The sequence below is a fragment of the Dermacentor variabilis genome, chromosome 10 (assembly GCF_050947875.1).
Source record: "Dermacentor variabilis isolate Ectoservices chromosome 10, ASM5094787v1, whole genome shotgun sequence".
NCBI lineage: Eukaryota > Metazoa > Arthropoda > Arachnida > Ixodida > Ixodidae > Dermacentor > Dermacentor variabilis.
This window is the reverse complement of record NC_134577.1, coordinates 35,135,975-35,160,270: the sequence shown is the minus strand read 5'-3', so window position 1 is coordinate 35,160,270 and position 24,296 is coordinate 35,135,975.

The following is a 24,296-nucleotide window of genomic DNA, read 5'->3' as shown; positions in this document are numbered from 1 at the left end:
AATGACTGTGTTTACTTTTCGATAATGTGTTGGCGTTGCGAATATTTTGCATTCGACTCAACTTCGAATTTTGCATGTTTCAGTGTCAGCTGGAGGTTTCCGGACAGCTTGGAACCAGAAAATAACCGGCGACTGTGGACGGACCTTAAAAACTATGTCAAAGCTTTGTCACCGTGGATAGCAGAGTACGTATGCAGGGATATCAGTAGTGTTGAGTTTCAGTTTGATCCAGAGAGCATAAGTTTGACTGGTCACTCTATTTTTACTAAGCTCTATTCCCGGATGTATCCAGATGTACTTCCTGGAGCATGGAATCGTATGAACTAATCGAAGGTTATCATCGTGTGGTCCAGCCATGGAGTGTCGCAGTGGACTGATGACGAAAGCAATGGTGTTGCTACACACCTTCTTTGGCGCTGCTTGACAGGTAAACAATATGAGTAAACTTGATTTCCTTGGACTACGTAGCTCTTCATATTGAATATATGCAGACTCGATTTCAAGTATAGCATTGCCAGGACGGCTACATCATGACCATCGCAAGACCCAGTCGTGCAGTGCATTGATTGACTCGTGAAGAGGGCCGTTACCACCATATTGCCTCGTTCCTTCGCCTAAGGTTAGCATCGTTACATGTTGTTATCTGCTTTGACTTAGCTTTTGTTTTCTTTTAAATCTTTAGATCATCTACATACAGCTACTGTTTTTCTGGATGGTTTCGTCGAGATCATGGAAGTGATTACTGGTGGAGTTAAGAAATATTCTTGTGATGGAAATCTGCTGTTGGAGCCCACTGACCTTCAACTGCTGCTCAGGTGAAAAAATTCGGTTGCTTTAATTCAGTTTGACGAAGCTACTCTCACCTTTAGATAGCAGATTCGCTATAAAATATACTCTTTTCTCAAGCTTTCCACAGTGGTCATTGAAGAGGGCAGTCGTACAGCACTGCTCTCATGAGGATGATGTTCCTCTCCTGTTATTCAATGATGAATATCTTTCGTAGTTATTTTGCTTTTACAAAGCTGTCTTGCTGTATTTGTAGATCAACTACCACAAGTTAGCTTTTGTATTGGTGTTATCATTCTGGCCGTGGTATACGCCAGTGGTAGACTGTAAAAGAGCTTTGGCGATGTATATGTGGCAGTCGCACACCTTGACTTGCTGTTGCCGCTCAAGTGATCAATCTGAGTTGCCTTATTTCCTTTTAATATAGTGGGCATGCCTTTTCATGTCTGCAGGTTCGGTCTGGGCTCTATCCTTCTCTGAAAGGTTCCAGCATGATCATTTCACTTTCGAGTGGGGACATTTAGAATGAGGCTTCTCGAGATAACAGCTGTTGAATGCCTTGCTGCGGTTTGTCAGGTGAGCCTTCGTTTACAAAAACAAAAAAAAAAGCCTTTTCTAAGCTGTCCTTTGTGTTTATTTGCAGATGCGCTACCAGACGTTTGTGTATATGGTTCCATCGTGATTAAGGAATACGCCAATCGTGGAGTGCAGAAGCGCTCTGTCTTTGAAGATGTTTGATGGGCACCACATGTTCTAGCAGCTCTGTCTCAGGTGAGCAAATAAATTTACTTACATATATTTGATTTTAGCAATCTTGTGCTGCCTTAAGCATTCGCGAATGTACTGCGTTGAGTTTAATTTTGAGATGAATGATCTAGTATTGGCCCCAGTTCGTTTGTTAGCATTGAATGTACAAGGTGTCAAGTGGGGCAACGTTGCGCTTTTATGGAGACTCAATGCACCACCGCCGTGTATGGCAGGCGCGAGTTTGGTGATCGCGTACATTATTTTACTGTTCTGTTACGGATGTAATTTTGTCTGGCAATTTCGGCGCACCCCTAAATCTGTGGTCTCAAACTTCTCAGTGGCCTCTGGAGGTGATTGGGCAAGTTCGAAGTGGAGTTTGAGTGAACAATGCGGATACAGAACTGGCTTCTAGCTTCCAGCTTCCAGCTTCATAGCATCCCATCGCAGAGTGAGTGTACGAGGCCAATAGCCTCGTGGTGAGGGTGGAATGTGTCCACGGAACCGTTTCAATACACAATCCTAATTTTCATTAGCTGAAGCTTCACTTGAGCATTAACTGAAAGCAGCTAGACATTCCATACCACAGTATTGACAGTGCACAGTAGTGTACTATTCGGTCTCAGGTTCCTTAGAGCATCACCACTAGAGGTCTTGTCAGTGACGGAAGCGTGAGGAGCTACGTCGCGTATTAGCTTTAGGTTCAGCGCTCCTTGGGCAGAACTAGCAGATAGGGTTTGCACCTTACGTTTGCGTTACGGACATTGGCCTCTTCCGAATGCACTTGCAACCAAGTCATTTTATCGTGTCAAGGAATGCCCGTGCGCGAAAAGTGCTCTTGATCGATAAATTGATCCTAGTCGCAAAGGCATTCGGAATTCTCGCCCACACCATCTAGCAACTGCGAAGAAAGGACGTTGCCTACGGTCTGCGACACATCGCACTTCCGTTGCAGCAAAGGTAGTGTGACTGACCATTTATCGACAAATATTGTAATTATGAATAACAACGGGGATTCCAGCTCATGGACTGTTCACTTGGCTGCAATCACTCTGGGATATAACACATTTGTGCTCACCTTATTAACAAGTGTTTCGAGCCTTATATTTTTGCAGATTGGCCACCCCACTCCGAACACAGCCCGAGTAAGGGCATCGCAGTGCTCTGCAATTTTCGGATTTAACTGTTCGTGGTCCGCGGTTGTGCGTCTAGCCTCAGTGACTCCTGCGACCGCCATTCTGTTGCCTGGCACTTCTCAGGTAATCTCCTCAATGACTGTGTTTACTTTTCGATAATGTGTTGGCGTTCCGAATATTTTGCATTCGACTCAACTTCGAATTTTGCATGTTTCAGTGTCAGCTGGAGGTTTCCGGACAGCTTGGAACCAGAAAATAACCGGCGACTGTGGACGGACCTTAAAATCTATGTGAAAGCTTCGTCAACGTGGATAGCAGAGTGCGTATGGAAGGATATCAGTAGTGTTGAGGTTCAGTTTGATCCAGAGAGCATAAGTTTGACTGGTCACTCTATTTTTACTAAGCTCTATTCCCGGATGTATCCAGATGTACTTCCTGGAGCATGGAATCGTATGAACTAATCGAAGGTTATCATCATGTGGTCCAGCCATGGAGTGTCGCAGTCGACTGATGACGAAAGCAATGGTGTTGCTACACACCTTTGGCGCTGCTTGACAGGTAAACAATATGAGTTAACTTAATTTCCATGGACTAAGTAGCTCTTCATAGTGAATATATGCAGACTCGGTCTCAAGTATACCATTGCCAGGACGGCTCCACAATGACCATCGCAAGACCTCTGTGACTCCTGCGAATGCCATTATGTTGGCTGGCACTTCTCAGGTAATCTCCTCAATGACCGTGTTTACGTTTCGATAATGTGTTGGCATTCCGAATATTTTGCATTCGACTCAACTTCGTATTTTGCATGTTTCAGTGCCAGCTGGAGGTTTCCGGATAGCTTGGAACCAGAAAATAACCGGCGACTGGACGGACCTTAAAAGCTATGTGAAAGCTTCGTCACCGTGGATAGCAGAGTACGTATGCAGGGATATCAGTAGTGTTGAGGTTCAGTTTGATCCAGGGAGCATAAGTTTGACTGGTCACTCTATTTTTACTAAGCTCTATTCCCGGATGTATCTAGATGTACTTCCTGGAGCATGGACTCGTATGAACTAATCGAAGGTTATCATCGTGTGGTCCAGCCATGGAGTGTCGCAGAGGACTGATGACGAAAGCAATAGTGTTGCTACACACCTTCTTTGGCGCTGCTTGACAGGTAAACAATATGAGTTAACTTAATATCCATGGACTAAGTAGCTCTTCATATTGAATATATGCAGACTCGGTCTCAAGTATAGCATTGCCAGGACGGCTCCACCATGGCCATCGCAAGACCTCAGTGACTCCTGCGACCGCCATTCTGTTGGCTGGCACTTCTCAGGTAATCTCCTCAATGACCGTGTTTACTTTTCGATAATGTGTTGGCGTTGCGAATATTTTGCATTCGACTCAACTTCGAATTTTGCATGTTTCAGTGTCAGCTGGAGGTTTCCGGACAGCTTGGAACCAGAAAATAACCGGCGACTGTGGACGGACCTTAAAAACTATGTCAAAGCTTTGTCACCGTGGATAGCAGAGTACGTATGCAGGGATATCAGTAGTGTTGAGTTTCAGTTTGATCCAGAGAGCATAAGTTTGACTGGTCACTCTATTTTTACTAAGCTCTATTCCCGGATGTATCCAGATGTACTTCCTGGAGCATGGAATCGTATGAACTAATCGAAGGTTATCATCGTGTGGTCCAGCCATGGAATGTCGCAGTGGACTGATGACGAAAGCAATGGTGTTGCTACACACCTTCTTTGGCGCTGCTTGACAGGTAAACAATATGAGTAAACTTGCTTTCCTTGGACTACGTAGCTCTTCATATTGAATATATGCAGACTCGATTTCAAGTATAGCATTGCCAGGATGGCTACATCATGACCATCGCAAGACCCAGTCGTGCAGTGCATTGATTGACTCGTGAAGAGGGCCGTTACCACCATATTGCCTCGTTCCTTCGCCTAAGGTTAGCATCGTTACATGTTGTTATCTGCTTTGACTTAGCTTTTGTTTTCTTTTAAATCTTTAGATCATCTACATACAGCTTCTGTTTTTCTGGATGGTTTCGTCGAGATCATGGAAGTGATTACTGGTGGAGTTAAGAAATATTCTTGTGATGGAAATCTGCTGTTGGAGCCCACTGACCTTCAACTGCTGCTCAGGTGAAAAAATTCGGTTGCTTTAATTCAGTTTGACGAAGCTACTCTCACCTTTAGATAGCAGATTCGCTATAAAATATACTCTTTTCTCAAGCTTTCCACAGTGGTCATTGAAGAGGGCAGTCGTACAGCACTGCTCTCATGAGGATGATGTTCCTCTCCTGTTATTCAATGATGAATATCTTTCGTAGTTATTTTGCTTTTACAAAGCTGTCTTGCTGTATTTGTAGATCAACTACCACAAGTTAGCTTTTGTATTGGTGTTATCATTCTGGCCGTGGTATACGCCAGTGGTAGACTGTAAAAGAGCTTTGGCGATGTATATGTGGCAGTCGCACACCTTGACTTGCTGTTGCCGCTCAAGTGATCAATCTGAGTTGCCTTATTTCCTTTTAATATAGTGGGCATGCCTTTTCATGTCTGCAGGTTCGGTCTGGGCTCTATCCTTCTCTGAAAGGTTCCAGCATGATCATTTCACTTTCGAGTGGGGACATTTAGAATGAGGCTTCTCGAGATAACAGCTGTTGAATGCCTTGCTGCGGTTTGTCAGGTGAGCCTTCGTTTACAAAAACAAAAAAAAAAAAGCCTTTTCTAAGCTGTCCTTTGTGTTTATTTGCAGATGCGCTGCCAGACGTTTGTGTATATGGTTCCATCGTGATTAAGGAATACGCCAATCGTGGAGTGCAGAAGCGCTCTGTCTTTGAAGATGTTTGATGGGCACCACATGTTCTAGCAGCTCTGTCTCAGGTGAGCAAATAAATTTACTTACATATATTTGATTTTAGCAATCTTGTGCTGCCTTAAGCATTCGCGAATGTACTGCGTTGAGTTTAATTTTGAGATGAATGATCTAGTATTGGCCCCAGTTCGTTTGTTAGCATTGAATGTACAAGGTGTCAAGTGGGGCAACGTTGCGCTTTTATGGAGACTCAATGCACCACCGCCGTGTATGGCAGGCGCGAGTTTGGTGATCGCGTACATTATTTTACTGTTCTGTTACGGATGTAATTTTGTCTGGCAATTTCGGCGCACCCCTAAATCTGTGGTCTCAAACTTCTCAGTGGCCTCTGGAGGTGATTGGGCAAGTTCGAAGTGGAGTTTGACTGAACAATGCGGATACAGAACTGGCTTCTAGCTTCCAGCTTCCAGCTTCATAGCATCCCATCGCAGAGTGAGTGTACGAGGCCAATAGCCTCGTGGTGAGGGTGGAATGTGTCCAAGGAACCGTTTCAATACACAATCCTAATTTTCATTAGCTGAAGCTTCACTTGAGCATTAACTGAAAGCAGCTAGACATTCCATACCACAGTATTGACAGTGCACAGTAGTGTACTATTCGGTCTCAGGTTCCTTAGAGCATCACCACTAGAGGTCTTGTCAGTGACGGAAGCGTGAGGAGCTACGTCGCGTATTAGCTTTAGGTTCAGCGCTCCTTGGGCAGAACTAGCAGATAGGGTTTGCACCTTACGTTTGCGTTACGGACATTGGCCTCTTCCGAATGCACTTGCAACCAAGTCATTTTATCGTGTCAAGGAATGCCCGTGCGCGAAAAGTGCTCTTGATCGATAAATTGATCCTAGTCGCAAAGGCATTCGGAATTCTCGCCCACACCATCTAGCAACTGCGAAGAAAGGACGTTGCCTACGGTCTGCGACACATCGCACTTCCGTTGCAGCAAAGGTAGTGTGACTGACCATTTATCGACAAATATTGTAATTATGAATAACAACGGGGATTCCAGCTCATGGACTGTTCACTTGGCTGCAATCACTCTGGGATATAACACATTTGTGCTCACCTTATTAACAAGTGTTTCGAGCCTTATATTTTTGCAGATTGGCCACCCCACTCCGAACACAGCCCGAGTAAGGGCATCGCAGTGCTCTGCAATTTTCGGATTTAACTGTTCGTGGTCCGCGGTTGTGCGTCTAGCCTCAGTGACTCCTGCGACCGCCATTCTGTTGCCTGGCACTTCTCAGGTAATCTCCTCAATGACTGTGTTTACTTTTCGATAATGTGTTGGCGTTCCGAATATTTTGCATTCGACTCAACTTCGAATTTTGCATGTTTCAGTGTCAGCTGGAGGTTTCCGGACAGCTTGGAACCAGAAAATAACCGGCGACTGTGAACGGACCTTAAAATCTATGTGAAAGCTTCGTCAACGTGGATAGCAGAGTGCGTATGGAAGGATATCAGTAGTGTTGAGGTTCAGTTTGATCCAGAGAGCATAAGTTTGACTGGTCACTCTATTTTTACTAAGCTCTATTCCCGGATGTATCCAGATGTACTTCCTGGAGCATGGAATCGTATGAACTAATCGAAGGTTATCATCATGTGGTCCAGCCATGGAGTGTCGCAGTCGACTGATGACGAAAGCAATGGTGTTGCTACACACCTTTGGCGCTGCTTGACAGGTAAACAATATGAGTTAACTTAATTTCCATGGACTAAGTAGCTCTTCATAGTGAATATATGCAGACTCGGTCTCAAGTATACCATTGACAGGACGGCTCCACAATGACCATCGCAAGACCTCTGTGACTCCTGCGACCGCCATTATGTTGGCTGGCACTTCTCAGGTAATCTCCTCAATGACCGTGTTTACGTTTCGATAATGTGTTGGCATTCCGAATATTTTGCATTCGACTCAACTTCGTATTTTGCATGTTTCAGTGCCAGCTGGAGGTTTCCGCATAGCTTGGAACCAGAAAATAACCGGCGACTGGACGGACCTTAAAAGCTATGTGAAAGCTTCGTCACCGTGGATAGCAGAGTACGTATGCAGGGATATCAGTAGTGTTGAGGTTCAGTTTGATCCAGGGAGCATAAGTTTGACTGGTCACTCTATTTTTACTAAGCTCTATTCCCGGATGTATCTACATGTACTTCCTGGAGCATGGACTCGTATGAACTAATCGAAGGTTATCATCGTGTGGTCCAGCCATGGAGTGTCGCAGTGGACTGATGACGAAAGCAATGGTGTTGCTACACACCTTCTTTGGCGCTGCTTGACAGGTAAACAATATGAGTTAACTTAATATCCATGGACTAAGTAGCTCTTCATATTGAATATATGCAGACTCGGTCTCAAGTATAGCATTGCCAGGACGGCTCCACCATGGCCATCGCAAGACCTCAGTGACTCCTGCGACCGCCATTCTGTTGGCTGGCACTTCTCAGGTAATCTCCTCAATGACTGTGTTTACTTTTCGATAATGTGTTGGCGTTGCGAATATTTTGCATTCGACTCAACTTCGAATTTTGCATGTTTCAGTGTCAGCTGGAGGTTTCCGGACAGCTTGGAACCAGAAAATAACCGGCGACTGTGGACGGACCTTAAAAACTATGTGAAAGCTTTGTCACCGTGGATAGCAGAGTACGTATGCAGGGATATCAGTAGTGTTGAGTTTCAGTTTGATCCAGAGAGCATAAGTTTGACTGGTCACTCTATTTTTACTAAGCTCTATTCCCGGATGTATCCAGATGTACTTCCTGGAGCATGGAATCGTATGAACTAATCGAAGGTTATCATCGTGTGGTCCAGCCATGGAGTGTCGCAGTGGACTGATGACGAAAGCAATGGTGTTGCTACACACCTTCTTTGGCGCTGCTTGACAGGTAAACAATATGAGTAAACTTGATTTCCATGGACTACGTAGCTCTTCATATTGAATATATGCAGACTCGATTTCAAGTATAGCATTGCCAGGACGGCTACATCATGACCATCGCAAGACCCAGTCGTGCAGTGCATTGATTGACTCGTGAAGAGGGCCGTTACCACCATATTGCCTCGTTCCTTCGTCTAAGGTTAGCATCGTTACATGTTGTTATCTGCTTTGACTTAGCTTTTGTTTTCTTTTAAATCTTTAGATCATCTACATACAGCTTCTGTTTTTCTGGATGGTTTCGTCGAGATCATGGAAGTGATTACTGGTGGAGTTAAGAAATATTCTTGTGATGGAAATCTGCTGTTGGAGCCCACTGACCTTCAACTGCTGCTCAGGTGAAAAAATTCGGTTGCTTTAATTCAGTTTGACGAAGCTACTCTCACCTTTAGATAGCAGATTCGCTATAAAATATACTCTTTTCTCAAGCTTTCCACAGTGGTCATTGAAGAGGGCAGTCGTACAGCACTGCTCTCATGAGGATGATGTTCCTCTCCTGTTATTCAATGATGAATATCTTTCGTAGTTGTTTTGCTTTTACAAAGCTGTCTTGCTGTATTTGTAGATCAACTACCACAAGTTAGCTTTTGTATTGGTGTTATCATTCTGGCCGTGGTATACGCCAGTGGTAGACTGTAAAAGAGCTTTGGCGATGTATATGTGGCAGTCGCACACCTTGACTTGCTGTTGCCGCTCAAGTGATCAATCTGAGTTGCCTTATTTCCTTTTAATATAGTGGGCATGCCTTTTCATGTCTGCAGGTTCGGTCTGGGCTCTATCCTTCTCTGAAAGGTTCCAGCATGATCATTTCACTTTCGAGTGGGGACATTTAGAATGAGGCTTCTCGAGATAACAGCTGTTGAATGCCTTGCTGCGGTTTGTCAGGTGAGCCTTCGTTTACAAAAACAAAAAAAAAAGCCTTTTCTAAGCTGTCCTTTGTGTTTATTTGCAGATGCGCTACCAGACGTTTGTGTATATGGTTCCATCGTGATTAAGGAATACGCCAATCGTGGAGTGCAGAAGCGCTCTGTCTTTGAAGATGTTTGATGGGCACCACATGTTCTAGCAGCTCTGTCTCAGGTGAGCAAATAAATTTACTTACATCAATTTGATTTTAGCAATCTTGTGCTGCCTTAAGCATTCGCGAATGTACTGCGTTGAGTTTAATTTTGAGATGAATGATCTAGTATTGGCCCCAGTTCGTTTGTTAGCATTGAATGTACAAGGTGTCAAGTGGGGCAACGTTGCGCTTTTATGGAGACTCAATGCACCACCGCCGTGTATGGCAGGCGCGAGTTTGGTGATCGCGTACATTATTTTACTGTTCTGTTACGGATGTAATTTTGTCTGGCAATTTCGGCGCACCCCTAAATTTGTGGTCTCAAACTTCTCAGTGGCCTCTGGAGGTGATTGGGCAAGTTCGAAGTGGAGTTTGACTGAACAATGCGGATACAGAACTGGCTTCTAGCTTCCAGCTTCCAGCTTCATAGCATCCCATCTCAGAGTGAGTGTACGAGGCCAATAGCCTGGTGGTGAGGGTGGAATGTGTCCAAGGAACCGTTTCAATACACAATCCTAATTTTCATTAGCTGAAGCTTCACTTGAGCATTAACTGAAAGCAGCTAGACATTCCATACCACAGTATTGACAGTGCACAGTAGTGTACTATTCGGTCTCAGGTTCCTTAGAGCATCACCACTAGAGGTCTTGTCAGTGACGGAAGCGTGAGGAGCTACGTCGCGCATAAGCTTTAGGTTCAGCGCTCTTTGGGCAGAACTAGCAGATAGGGTTTGCACCTTACGTTTGCGTTACGGACATTGGCCTCTTCCGAATGCACTTGCAACCAAGTCATTTTATCGTGTCAAGGAATGCCCGTGCGCGAAAAGTGCTCTTGATCGATAAATTGATCCTAGTCGCAAAGGCATTCGGAATTCTCGCCCACACCATCTAGCAACTGCGAAGAAAGGACGTTGCCTACGGTCTGCGACACATCGCACTTCCGTTGCAGCAAAGGTAGTGTGACTGACCATTTATCGACAAATATTGTAATTATGAATAACAACGAGGATTCCAGCTCATGGACTGTTCACTTGGCTGCAATCACTCTGGGATATAACACATTTGTGCTCACCTTATTAACAAGTGTTTCGAGCCTTATATTTTTGCAGATTGGCCACCCCACTCCGAACACAGCCCGAGTAAGGGCATCGCAGTGCTCTGCAATTTTCGGATTTAACTGTTCGTGGTCCGTGGTTGTGCGTCTAGCCTCAGTGACTCCTGCGACCGCCATTCTGTTGCCTGGCATTTCTCAGGTAATCTCCTCAATGACCGTGTTTACTTTTCGATAATGTGTTGGCGTTCCGAATATTTTGCATTCGACTCAACTTCGAATTTTGCATGTTTCAGTGTCAGCTGGAGGTTTCCGGACAGCTTGGAACCAGAAAATAACCGGCGACTGTGGACGGACCTTAAAAACTATGTGAAAGCTTCGTCAACGTGGATAGCAGAGTACGTATGCAGGGATATCAGTAGTGTTGAGGTTCAGTTTGATCCAGGGAGCATAAGTTTGACTGGTCACTCTATTTTTACTAAGCTCTATTCCCGGATGTATCCAGATGTACTTCCTGGAGCATGGACTCGTATGAACTAGTCGAAGGTTATCGTGTGGTCCAGCCATGGAGTGTCGCAGTGGACTGATGACGAAAGCAATGGTGTTGCTACACACCTTTGGCGCTGCTTGACAGGTAAACAATATGAGTTAACTTAATATCCATGGACTAAGTAGCTCTTCATAGTGAATATATGCAGACTCGGTCTCAAGTATACCATTGCCAGGACGGCTCCACAATGACCATCGCAAGACCTCTGTGACTCCTGCGACCGCCATTATGTTGGCTGGCACTTCTCAGGTAATCTCCTCAATGACCGTGTTTACGTTTCGATAATGTGTTGGCATTCCGAATATTTTGCATTCGACTCAACTTCGTATTTTGCATGTTTCAGTGCCAGCTGGAGGTTTCCGCATAGCTTGGAACCAGAAAATAACCGGCGACTGGACGGACCTTAAAAGCTATGTGAAAGCTTCGTCACCGTGGATAGCAGAGTACGTATGCAGGGATATCAGTAGTGTTGAGGTTCAGTTTGATCCAGGGAGCATAAGTTTGACTGGTCACTCTATTTTTACTAAGCTCTATTCCCGGATGTATCTAGATGTACTTCCTGGAGCATGGACTCGTATGAACTAATCGAAGGTTATCATCGTGTGGTCCAGCCATGGAGTGTCGCAGTGGACTGATGACGAAAGCAATGGTGTTGCTACACACCTTCTTTGGCGCTGCTTGACAGGTAAACAATATGAGTTAACTTAATATCCATGGACTAAGTAGCTCTTCATATTGAATATATGCAGACTCGGTCTCAAGTATAGCATTGCCAGGACGGCTCCACCATGGCCATCGCAAGACCTCAGTGACTCCTGCGACCGCCATTCTGTTGGCTGGCACTTCTCAGGTAATCTCCTCAATGACTGTGTTTACTTTTCGATAATGTGTTGGCGTTGCGAATATTTTGCATTCGACTCAACTTCGAATTTTGCATGTTTCAGTGTCAGCTGGAGGTTTCCGGACAGCTTGGAACCAGAAAATAACCGGCGACTGTGGACGGACCTTAAAAACTATGTGAAAGCTTTGTCACCGTGGATAGCAGAGTACGTATGCAGGGATATCAGTAGTGTTGAGTTTCAGTTTGATCCAGAGAGCATAAGTTTGACTGGTCACTCTATTTTTACTAAGCTCTATTCCCGGATGTATCCAGATGTACTTCCTGGAGCATGGAATCGTATGAACTAATCGAAGGTTATCATCGTGTGGTCCAGCCATGGAGTGTCGCAGTGGACTGATGACGAAAGCAATGGTGTTGCTACACACCTTCTTTGGCGCTGCTTGACAGGTAAACAATATGAGTAAACTTGATTTCCATGGACTACGTAGCTCTTCATATTGAATATATGCAGACTCGATTTCAAGTATAGCATTGCCAGGACGGCTACATCATGACCATCGCAAGACCCAGTCGTGCAGTGCATTGATTGACTCGTGAAGAGGGCCGTTACCACCATATTGCCTCGTTCCTTCGTCTAAGGTTAGCATCGTTACATGTTGTTATCTGCTTTGACTTAGCTTTTGTTTTCTTTTAAATCTTTAGATCATCTACATACAGCTTCTGTTTTTCTGGATGGTTTCGTCGAGATCATGGAAGTGATTACTGGTGGAGTTAAGAAATATTCTTGTGATGGAAATCTGCTGTTGGAGCCCACTGACCTTCAACTGCTGCTCAGGTGAAAAAATTCGGTTGCTTTAATTCAGTTTGACGAAGCTACTCTCACCTTTAGATAGCAGATTCGCTATAAAATATACTCTTTTCTCAAGCTTTCCACAGTGGTCATTGAAGAGGGCAGTCGTACAGCACTGCTCTCATGAGGATGATGTTCCTCTCCTGTTATTCAATGATGAATATCTTTCGTAGTTGTTTTGCTTTTACAAAGCTGTCTTGCTGTATTTGTAGATCAACTACCACAAGTTAGCTTTTGTATTGGTGTTATCATTCTGGCCGTGGTATACGCCAGTGGTAGACTGTAAAAGAGCTTTGGCGATGTATATGTGGCAGTCGCACACCTTGACTTGCTGTTGCCGCTCAAGTGATCAATCTGAGTTGCCTTATTTCCTTTTAATATAGTGGGCATGCCTTTTCATGTCTGCAGGTTCGGTCTGGGCTCTATCCTTCTCTGAAAGGTTCCAGCATGATCATTTCACTTTCGAGTGGGGACATTTAGAATGAGGCTTCTCGAGATAACAGCTGTTGAATGCCTTGCTGCGGTTTGTCAGGTGAGCCTTCGTTTACAAAAACAAAAAAAAAGCCTTTTCTAAGCTGTCCTTTGTGTTTATTTGCAGATGCGCTACCAGACGTTTCTGTATATGGTTCCATCGTGATTAAGGAATACGCCAATCGTGGAGTGCAGAAGCGCTCTGTCTTTGAAGATGTTTGATGGGCACCACATGTTCTAGCAGCTCTGTCTCAGGTGAGCAAATAAATTTACTTACATCAATTTGATTTTAGCAATCTTGTGCTGCCTTAAGCATTCGCGAATGTACTGCGTTGAGTTTAATTTTGAGATGAATGATCTAGTATTGGCCCCAGTTCGTTTGTTAGCATTGAATGTACAAGGTGTCAAGTGGGGCAACGTTGCGCTTTTATGGAGACTCAATGCACCACCGCCGTGTATGGCAGGCGCGAGTTTGGTGATCGCGTACATTATTTTACTGTTCTGTTACGGATGTAATTTTGTCTGGCAATTTCGGCGCACCCCTAAATTTGTGGTCTCAAACTTCTCAGTGGCCTCTGGAGGTGATTGGGCAAGTTCGAAGTGGAGTTTGACTGAACAATGCGGATACAGAACTGGCTTCTAGCTTCCAGCTTCCAGCTTCATAGCATCCCATCTCAGAGTGAGTGTACGAGGCCAATAGCCTGGTGGTGAGGGTGGAATGTGTCCAAGGAACCGTTTCAATACACAATCCTAATTTTCATTAGCTGAAGCTTCACTTGAGCATTAACTGAAAGCAGCTAGACATTCCATACCACAGTATTGACAGTGCACAGTAGTGTACTATTCGGTCTCAGGTTCCTTAGAGCATCACCACTAGAGGTCTTGTCAGTGACGGAAGCGTGAGGAGCTACGTCGCGCATAAGCTTTAGGTTCAGCGCTCTTTGGGCAGAACTAGCAGATAGGGTTTGCACCTTACGTTTGCGTTACGGACATTGGCCTCTTCCGAATGCACTTGCAACCAAGTCATTTTATCGTGTCAAGGAATGCCCGTGCGCGAAAAGTGCTCTTGATCGATAAATTGATCCTAGTCGCAAAGGCATTCGGAATTCTCGCCCACACCATCTAGCAACTGCGAAGAAAGGACGTTGCCTACGGTCTGCGACACATCGCACTTCCGTTGCAGCAAAGGTAGTGTGACTGACCATTTATCGACAAATATTGTAATTATGAATAACAACGAGGATTCCAGCTCATGGACTGTTCACTTGGCTGCAATCACTCTGGGATATAACACATTTGTGCTCACCTTATTAACAAGTGTTTCGAGCCTTATATTTTTGCAGATTGGCCACCCCACTCCGAACACAGCCCGAGTAAGGGCATCGCAGTGCTCTGCAATTTTCGGATTTAACTGTTCGTGGTCCGTGGTTGTGCGTCTAGCCTCAGTGACTCCTGCGACCGCCATTCTGTTGCCTGGCATTTCTCAGGTAATCTCCTCAATGACCGTGTTTACTTTTCGATAATGTGTTGGCGTTCCGAATATTTTGCATTCGACTCAACTTCGAATTTTGCATGTTTCAGTGTCAGCTGGAGGTTTCCGGACAGCTTGGAACCAGAAAATAACCGGCGACTGTGGACGGACCTTAAAAACTATGTGAAAGCTTCGTCAACGTGGATAGCAGAGTACGTATGCAGGGATATCAGTAGTGTTGAGGTTCAGTTTGATCCAGGGAGCATAAGTTTGACTGGTCACTCTATTTTTACTAAGCTCTATTCCCGGATGTATCCAGATGTACTTCCTGGAGCATGGACTCGTATGAACTAGTCGAAGGTTATCGTGTGGTCCAGCCATGGAGTGTCGCAGTGGACTGATGACGAAAGCAATGGTGTTGCTACACACCTTTGGCGCTGCTTGACAGGTAAACAATATGAGTTAACTTAATATCCATGGACTAAGTAGCTCTTCATAGTGAATATATGCAGACTCGGTCTCAAGTATACCATTGCCAGGACGGCTCCACAATGACCATCGCAAGACCTCTGTGACTCCTGCGACCGCCATTATGTTGGCTGGCACTTCTCAGGTAATCTCCTCAATGACCGTGTTTACGTTTCGATAATGTGTTGGCATTCCGAATATTTTGCATTCGACTCAACTTCGTATTTTGCATGTTTCAGTGCCAGCTGGAGGTTTCCGCATAGCTTGGAACCAGAAAATAACCGGCGACTGGACGGACCTTAAAAGCTATGTGAAAGCTTCGTCACCGTGGATAGCAGAGTACGTATGCAGGGATATCAGTAGTGTTGAGGTTCAGTTTGATCCAGGGAGCATAAGTTTGACTGGTCACTCTATTTTTACTAAGCTCTATTCCCGGATGTATCTAGATGTACTTCCTGGAGCATGGACTCGTATGAACTAATCGAAGGTTATCATCGTGTGGTCCAGCCATGGAGTGTCGCAGTGGACTGATGACGAAAGCAATGGTGTTGCTACACACCTTCTTTGGCGCTGCTTGACAGGTAAACAATATGAGTTAACTTAATATCCATGGACTAAGTAGCTCTTCATATTGAATATATGCAGACTCGGTCTCAAGTATAGCATTGCCAGGACGGCTCCACCATGGCCATCGCAAGACCTCAGTGACTCCTGCGACCGCCATTCTGTTGGCTGGCACTTCTCAGGTAATCTCCTCAATGACTGTGTTTACTTTTCGATAATGTGTTGGCGTTGCGAATATTTTGCATTCGACTCAACTTCGAATTTTGCATGTTTCAGTGTCAGCTGGAGGTTTCCGGACAGCTTGGAACCAGAAAATAACCGGCGACTGTGGACGGACCTTAAAAACTATGTGAAAGCTTTGTCACCGTGGATAGCAGAGTACGTATGCAGGGATATCAGTAGTGTTGAGTTTCAGTTTGATCCAGAGAGCATAAGTTTGACTGGTCACTCTATTTTTACTAAGCTCTATTCCCGGATGTATCCAGATGTACTTCCTGGAGCATGGAATCGTATGAACTAATCGAAGGTTATCATCGTGTGGTCCAGCCATGGAGTGTCGCAGTGGACTGATGACGAAAGCAATGGTGTTGCTACACACCTTCTTTGGCGCTGCTTGACAGGTAAACAATATGAGTAAACTTGATTTCCATGGACTACGTAGCTCTTCATATTGAATATATGCAGACTCGATTTCAAGTATAGCATTGCCAGGACGGCTACATCATGACCATCGCAAGACCCAGTCGTGCAGTGCATTGATTGACTCGTGAAGAGGGCCGTTACCACCATATTGCCTCGTTCCTTCGTCTAAGGTTAGCATCGTTACATGTTGTTATCTGCTTTGACTTAGCTTTTGTTTTCTTTTAAATCTTTAGATCATCTACATACAGCTTCTGTTTTTCTGGATGGTTTCGTCGAGACCATGGAAGTGATTACTGGTGGAGTTAAGAAATATTCTTGTGATGGAAATCTGCTGTTGGAGCCCACTGACCTTCAACTGCTGCTCAGGTGAAAAAATTCGGTTGCTTTAATTCAGTTTGACGAAGCTACTCTCACCTTTAGATAGCAGATTCGCTATAAAATATACTCTTTTCTCAAGCTTTCCACAGTGGTCATTGAAGAGGGCAGTCGTACAGCACTGCTCTCATGAGGATGATGTTCCTCTCCTGTTATTCAATGATGAATATCTTTCGTAGTTGTTTTGCTTTTACAAAGCTGTCTTGCTGTATTTGTAGATCAACTACCACAAGTTAGCTTTTGTATTGGTGTTATCATTCTGGCCGTGGTATACGCCAGTGGTAGACTGTAAAAGAGCTTTGGCGATGTATATGTGGCAGTCGCACACCTTGACTTGCTGTTGCCGCTCAAGTGATCAATCTGAGTTGCCTTATTTCCTTTTAATATAGTGGGCATGCCTTTTCATGTCTGCAGGTTCGGTCTGGGCTCTATCCTTCTCTGAAAGGTTCCAGCATGATCATTTCACTTTCGAGTGGGGACATTTAGAATGAGGCTTCTCGAGATAACAGCTGTTGAATGCCTTGCTGCGGTTTGTCAGGTGAGCCTTCGTTTACAAAAACAAAAAAAAAGCCTTTTCTAAGCTGTCCTTTGTGTTTATTTGCAGATGCGCTACCAGACGTTTGTGTATATGGTTCCATCGTGATTAAGGAATACGCCAATCGTGGAGTGCAGAAGCGCTCTGTCTTTGAAGATGTTTGATGGGCACCACATGTTCTAGCAGCTCTGTCTCAGGTGAGCAAATAAATTTACTTACATCAATTTGATTTTAGCAATCTTGTGCTGCCTTAAGCATTCGCGAATGTACTGCGTTGAGTTTAATTTTGAGATGAATGATCTAGTATTGGCCCCAGTTCGTTTGTTAGCATTGAATGTACAAGGTGTCAAGTGGGGCAACGTTGCGCTTTTATGGAGACTCAATGCACCACCGCCGTGTATGGCAGGCGCGAGTTTGGTGATCGCGTACATTATTTTACTGTTCTGTTACGGATGTAATTTTGTCTGGCAATTTCGGCGCACCCCTAAATTTGTGGTCTCAAACTTCTCAGTGGCCTCTGGAGGTGATTGGGCAAGTTCGAAGTGGAGTTTGACTGAACAATGCGGATACAGAACTGGCTTCTAGCTTCCAGCTTCCAGCTTCATAGCATCCCATCTCAGAGTGAGTGTACGAGGCCAATAGCCTCGTGGTGAGGGTGGAATGTGTCCAAGGAACCGTTTCAATACACAATCCTAATTTTCATTAGCTGAAGCTTCACTTGAGCATTAACTGAAAGCAGCTAGACATTCCATACCACAGTATTGACAGTGCACAGTAGTGTACTATTCGGTCTCAGGTTCCTTAGAGCATCACCACTAGAGGTCTTGTCAGTGACGGAAGCGTGAGGAGCTACGTCGCGCATAAGCTTTAGGTTCAGCGCTCTTTGGGCAGAACTAGCAGATAGGGTTTGCACCTTACGTTTGCGTTACGGACATTGGCCTCTTCCGAATGCACTTGCAACCAAGTCATTTTATCGTGTCAAGGAATGCCCGTGCGCGAAAAGTGCTCTTGATCGATAAATTGATCCTAGTCGCAAAGGCATTCGGAATTCTCGCCCACACCATCTAGCAACTGCGAAGAAAGGACGTTGCCTACGGTCTGCGACACATCGCACTTCCGTTGCAGCAAAGGTAGTGTGACTGACCATTTATCGACAAATATTGTAATTATGAATAACAACGAGGATTCCAGCTCATGGACTGTTCACTTGGCTGCAATCACTCTGGGATATAACACATTTGTGCTCACCTTATTAACAAGTGTTTCGAGCCTTATATTTTTGCAGATTGGCCACCCCACTCCGAACACAGCCCGAGTAAGGGCATCGCAGTGCTCTGCAATTTTCGGATTTAACTGTTCGTGGTCCGTGGTTGTGCGTCTAGCCTCAGTGACTCCTGCGACCGCCATTCTGTTGCCTGGCATTTCTCAGGTAATCTCCTCAATGACCGTGTTTACTTTTCGATAATGTGTTGGCGTTCCGAATATTTTGCATTCGACTCAACTTCGAATTTTGCATGTTTCAGTGTCAGCTGGAGGTTTCCGGACAGCTTGGAACCAGAAAATAACCGGCGACTGTGGACGGACCTTAAAAACTATGTGAAAGCTTCGTCAACGTGGATAGCAGAGTACGTATGCAGGGATATCAGTAGTGTTGAGGTTCAGTTTGATCCAGGGAGCATAAGTTTGACTGGTCACTCTATTTTTACTAAGCTCTATTCCCGGATGTATCCAGATGTACTTCCTGGAGCATGGACTCGTATGAACTAGTCGAAGGTTATCGTGTGGTCCAGCCATGGAGTGTCGCAGTGGACTGATGACGAAAGCAATGGTGTTGCTACACACCTTTGGCGCTGCTTGACAGGTAAACAATATGAGTTAACTTAATATCCATGGACTAAGTAGCTCTTCATAGTGAATATATGCAGACTCGGTCTCAAGTATACCATTGCCAGGACGGCTCCACAATGACCATCGCAAGACCTCTGTGACTCCTGCGACCGCCATTATGTTGGCTGGCACTTCTCAGGTAATCTCCTCAATGACCGTGTTTACGTTTCGATAATGTGTTGGCATTCCGAATATTTTGCATTTGACTCAACTTCGTATTTTGCATGTTTCAGTGCCAGCTGGAGGTTTCCGGATAGCTTGGAACCAGAAAATAACCGGCGACTGTGGACGGACCTTAAAAGCTATGTGAAAGCTTCGTCACCGTGGATAGCAGAGTACGTATGCAGGGATATCAGTAGTGTTGAGGTTCAGTTTGATCCAGGGAGCATAAGTTTGACTGGTCACTCTATTTTTACTAAGCTCTATTCCCGGATGTATCCAGATGTACTTCCTGGAGCATGGACTCGTATGAACTAGTCGAAGGTTATCATCGTGTGGTCCAGCCATGGAGTGTCGCAGTGGACTGATGACGAAAGCAATGGTGTTGCTATACACCTTTGGCGCTGCTTGACAGGTAAACAATATGAGTTAACTTGATTTCCATGGACTAAGTAGCTCTTCATATTGAATATATGCAGACTCGGTTTCAAGTATAGCATTGCCAGGACGGCTCCACCATGACCATCGCAAGACCTTAGTGACTCCTGCGACCGCCATTCGTTTGGCTGGCACTTCTCAGGTAATCTCCTCAATGACCGTGTTTACTTTTCGATAATGTGTTGGCGTTCCGAATATTTTGCATTCGACTCAACTTCGAATTTTGCATGTTTCAGTGTCAGTTGGAGGTTTCCGGACAGCTTGGAACCAGAAAATAACCGGCGACTGTGGACGGACCTTAAAAACTATGTGAAAGCTTCGTCACCGTGGATAGCAGAGTACGTATGCAGCGATATCAGTAGTGTTGAGGTTCACTTTGATCCAGAGTGCATAAGTTTGACTGGTCACTCTATTTTTACTAAGCTCTATTCCCGGATGTATCTAGATGTACTTCCTGGAGCATGGAATCGTATGAACTAATCGAAGGTTATCATCGTATCGTCCAGCCATGGAGTGTCGCAGTGGACTGATGACGAAAGCAACGGTGTTGCTGCACACCTTTTTTGGCGGTGCTTGACAGGTAAACAATATGAGTTAACTTAATTTCCATGGACTAAGTAGCTCTTCATGTTGAATATATGCAGACTCGGTCTTCAGTATACCATTGCCGGGACGGCTACATCATGACCATCGCAAGAACCAGTCGTGCAGTGCATTGATTGACTCGTGAAGAGGGCCGTTACCACCATATTGCCTCGTTCCTTCGTCTAAGGTTAGCATCGTTACATGTTGTTATCTGCTTTGACTTAGCTTTTGTTTTCTTTTAAATCTTTAGATCATCTACATACAGCTTCTGTTTTTCTGGATGGTTTCGTCGAGATCATGGAAGTGATTACTGGTGGAGTTAAGAAATATTCTTGTGATGGAAATCTGCTGTTGGAGCCCACTGACCTTCAACTCCTGCTCAGGTGAAAAAATTCGGTTGCTTTAATTCAGTTTGACGAAGCTACTCTCACCTTTAGATAGCAGATTCGCTATAAAATATACTCTTTTCTCAAGCTTTCCACAGTGGTCATTGAAGAGGGCAGTCGTACAGCACTGCTCTCATGAGGATGATGTTCCTCTCCTGTTATTCAATGATGAATATCTTTCGTAGTTATTTTGCTTTTACAAAGCTGTCTTGCTGTATTTGTAGATCAACTACCACAAGTTAGCTTTTGTATTGGTGTTATCATTCTGGCGGTGGTATACGCCAGTGGTAGACTGTAAAAGAGCTTTGGCGATGTATATGTGGCAGTCGCACACCTTGACTTGCTGTTGCCGCTCAAGTGATCAATCTGAGTTGCCTTATTTCCTTTTAATATAGTGGGCATGCCTTTTCATGTCTGCAGGTTCGGTCTGGGCTCTATCCTTCTCTGAAAGGTTCCAGCATGATCATTTCACTTTCGAGTGGGGACATTTAGAATGAGGCTTCTCGAGATAACAGCTGTTGAATGCCTTGCTGCGGTTTGTCAGGTGAGCCTTCGTTTACAAAAACAAAAAAAAAGCCTTTTCTAAGCTGTCCTTTGTGTTTATTTGCAGATGCGCTACCAGACGTTTGTGTATATGGTTCCATCGTGATTAAGGAATACGCCAATCGTGGAGTGCAGAAGCGCTCTGTCTTTGAAGATGTTTGATGGGCACCACATGTTCTAGCAGCTCTGTCTCAGGTGAGCAAATAAATTTACTTACATCAATTTGATTTTAGCAATCTTGTGCTGCCTTAAGCATTCGCGAATGTACTGCGTTGAGTTTAATTTTGAGATGAATGATCTAGTATTGGCCCCAGTTCGTTTGTTAGCATTGAATGTACAAGGTGTCAAGTGGGGCAACGTTGCGCTTTTATGGAGACTCAATGCACCACCGCCGTGTATGGCAGGCGCGAGTTTGGTGATCGCGTACATTATTTTACTGTTCTGTTACGGATGTAATTTTGTCTGGCAATTTCGGCGCACCCCTAAATTTGTGGTCTCAAACTTCTCAGTGGCCTCTGGAGGTGATTGGGCAAGTTCGAAGTGGAGTTTGACTGAACAATGCGGATACAGAACTGGCTTCTAGCTTCCAGCTTCCAGCTTCATAGCATCCCATCTCAGAGTGAGTGTACGAGGCCAATAGCCTCGTGGTGAGGGTGGAATGTGTCCAAGGAACCGTTTCAATACACAATCCTAATTTTCATTAGCTGAAGCTTCACTTGAGCATTAACTGAAAGCAGCTAGACATTCCATACCACAGTATTGACAGTGCACAGTAGTGTACTATTCGGTCTCAGGTTCCTTAGAGCATCACCACTAGAGGTCTTGTCAGTGACGGAAGCGTGAGGAGCTACGTCGCGCATAAGCTTTAGGTTCAGCGCTCTTTGGGCAGAACTAGCAGATAGGGTTTGCACCTTACGTTTGCGTTACGGACATTGGCCTCTTCCGAATGCACTTGCAACCAAGTCATTTTATCGTGTCAAGGAATGCCCGTGCGCGAAAAGTGCTCTTGATCGATAAATTGATCCTAGTCGCAAAGGCATTCGGAATTCTCGCCCACACCATCTAGCAACTGCGAAGAAAGGACGTTGCCTACGGTCTGCGACACATCGCACTTCCGTTGCAGCAAAGGTAGTGTGACTGACCATTTATCGACAAATATTGTAATTATGAATAACAACGAGGATTCCAGCTCATGGACTGTTCACTTGGCTGCAATCACTCTGGGATATAACACATTTGTGCTCACCTTATTAACAAGTGTTTCGAGCCTTATATTTTTGCAGATTGGCCACCCCACTCCGAACACAGCCCGAGTAAGGGCATCGCAGTGCTCTGCAATTTTCGGATTTAACTGTTCGTGGTCCGTGGTTGTGCGTCTAGCCTCAGTGACTCCTGCGACCGCCATTCTGTTGCCTGGCATTTCTCAGGTAATCTCCTCAATGACCGTGTTTACTTTTCGATAATGTGTTGGCGTTCCGAATATTTTGCATTCGACTCAACTTCGAATTTTGCATGTTTCAGTGTCAGCTGGAGGTTTCCGGACAGCTTGGAACCAGAAAATAACCGGCGACTGTGGACGGACCTTAAAAACTATGTGAAAGCTTCGTCAACGTGGATAGCAGAGTACGTATGCAGGGATATCAGTAGTGTTGAGGTTCAGTTTGATCCAGGGAGCATAAGTTTGACTGGTCACTCTATTTTTACTAAGCTCTATTCCCGGATGTATCCAGATGTACTTCCTGGAGCATGGACTCGTATGAACTAGTCGAAGGTTATCATCGTGTGGTCCAGCCATGGAGTGTCGCAGTGGACTGATGACGAAAGCAATGGTGTTGCTACACACCTTTGGCGCTGCTTGACCGGTAAACAATATGAGTTAACTTAATATCCATGGACTAAGTAGCTCTTCATAGTGAATATATGCAGACTCGGTCTCAAGTATACCATTGCCAGGACGGCTCCACAATGACCATCGCAAGACCTCTGTGACTCCTGCGACCGCCATTATGTTGGCTGGCACTTCTCAGGTAATCTCCTCAATGACCGTGTTTACGTTTCGATAATGTGTTGGCATTCCGAATATTTTGCATTCGACTCAACTTCGTATTTTGCATGTTTCAGTGCCAGCTGGAGGTTTCCGGATAGCTTGGAACCAGAAAATAACCGGCGACTGTGGACGGACCTTAAAAGCTATGTGAAAGCTTCGTCACCGTGGATAGCAGAGTACGTATGCAGGGATATCAGTAGTGTTGAGGTTCAGTTTGATCCAGGGAGCATAAGTTTGACTGGTCACTCTATTTTTACTAAGCTCTATTCCCGGATGTATCCAGATGTACTTCCTGGAGCATGGACTCGTATGAACTAGTCGAAGGTTATCATCGTGTGGTCCAGCCATGGAGTGTCGCAGTGGACTGATGACGAAAGCAATGGTGTTGCTATACACCTTCTTTGGCGCTGCTTGACAGGTAAACAATATGAGTTAACTTGATTTCCATGGACTAAGTAGCTCTTCATATTGAATATATGCAGACTCGGTTTCAAGTATAGCATTGCCAGGACGGCTCCACCATGACCATCGCAAGACCTTAGTGACTCCTGCGACCGCCATTCGTTTGGCTGGCACTTCTCAGGTAATCTCCTCAATGACCGTGTTTACTTTTCGATAATGTGTTGGCGTTCCGAATATTTTGCATTCGACTCAACTTCGAATTTTGCATGTTTCAGTGTCAGTTGGAGGTTTCCGGACAGCTTGGAACCAGAAAATAACCGGCGACTGTGGACGGACCTTAAAAACTATGTGAAAGCTTCGTCACCGTGGATAGCAGAGTACGTATGCAGCGATATCAGTAGTGTTGAGGTTCACTTTGATCCAGAGTGCATAAGTTTGACTGGTCACTCTATTTTTACTAAGCTCTATTCCCGGATGTATCTAGATGTACT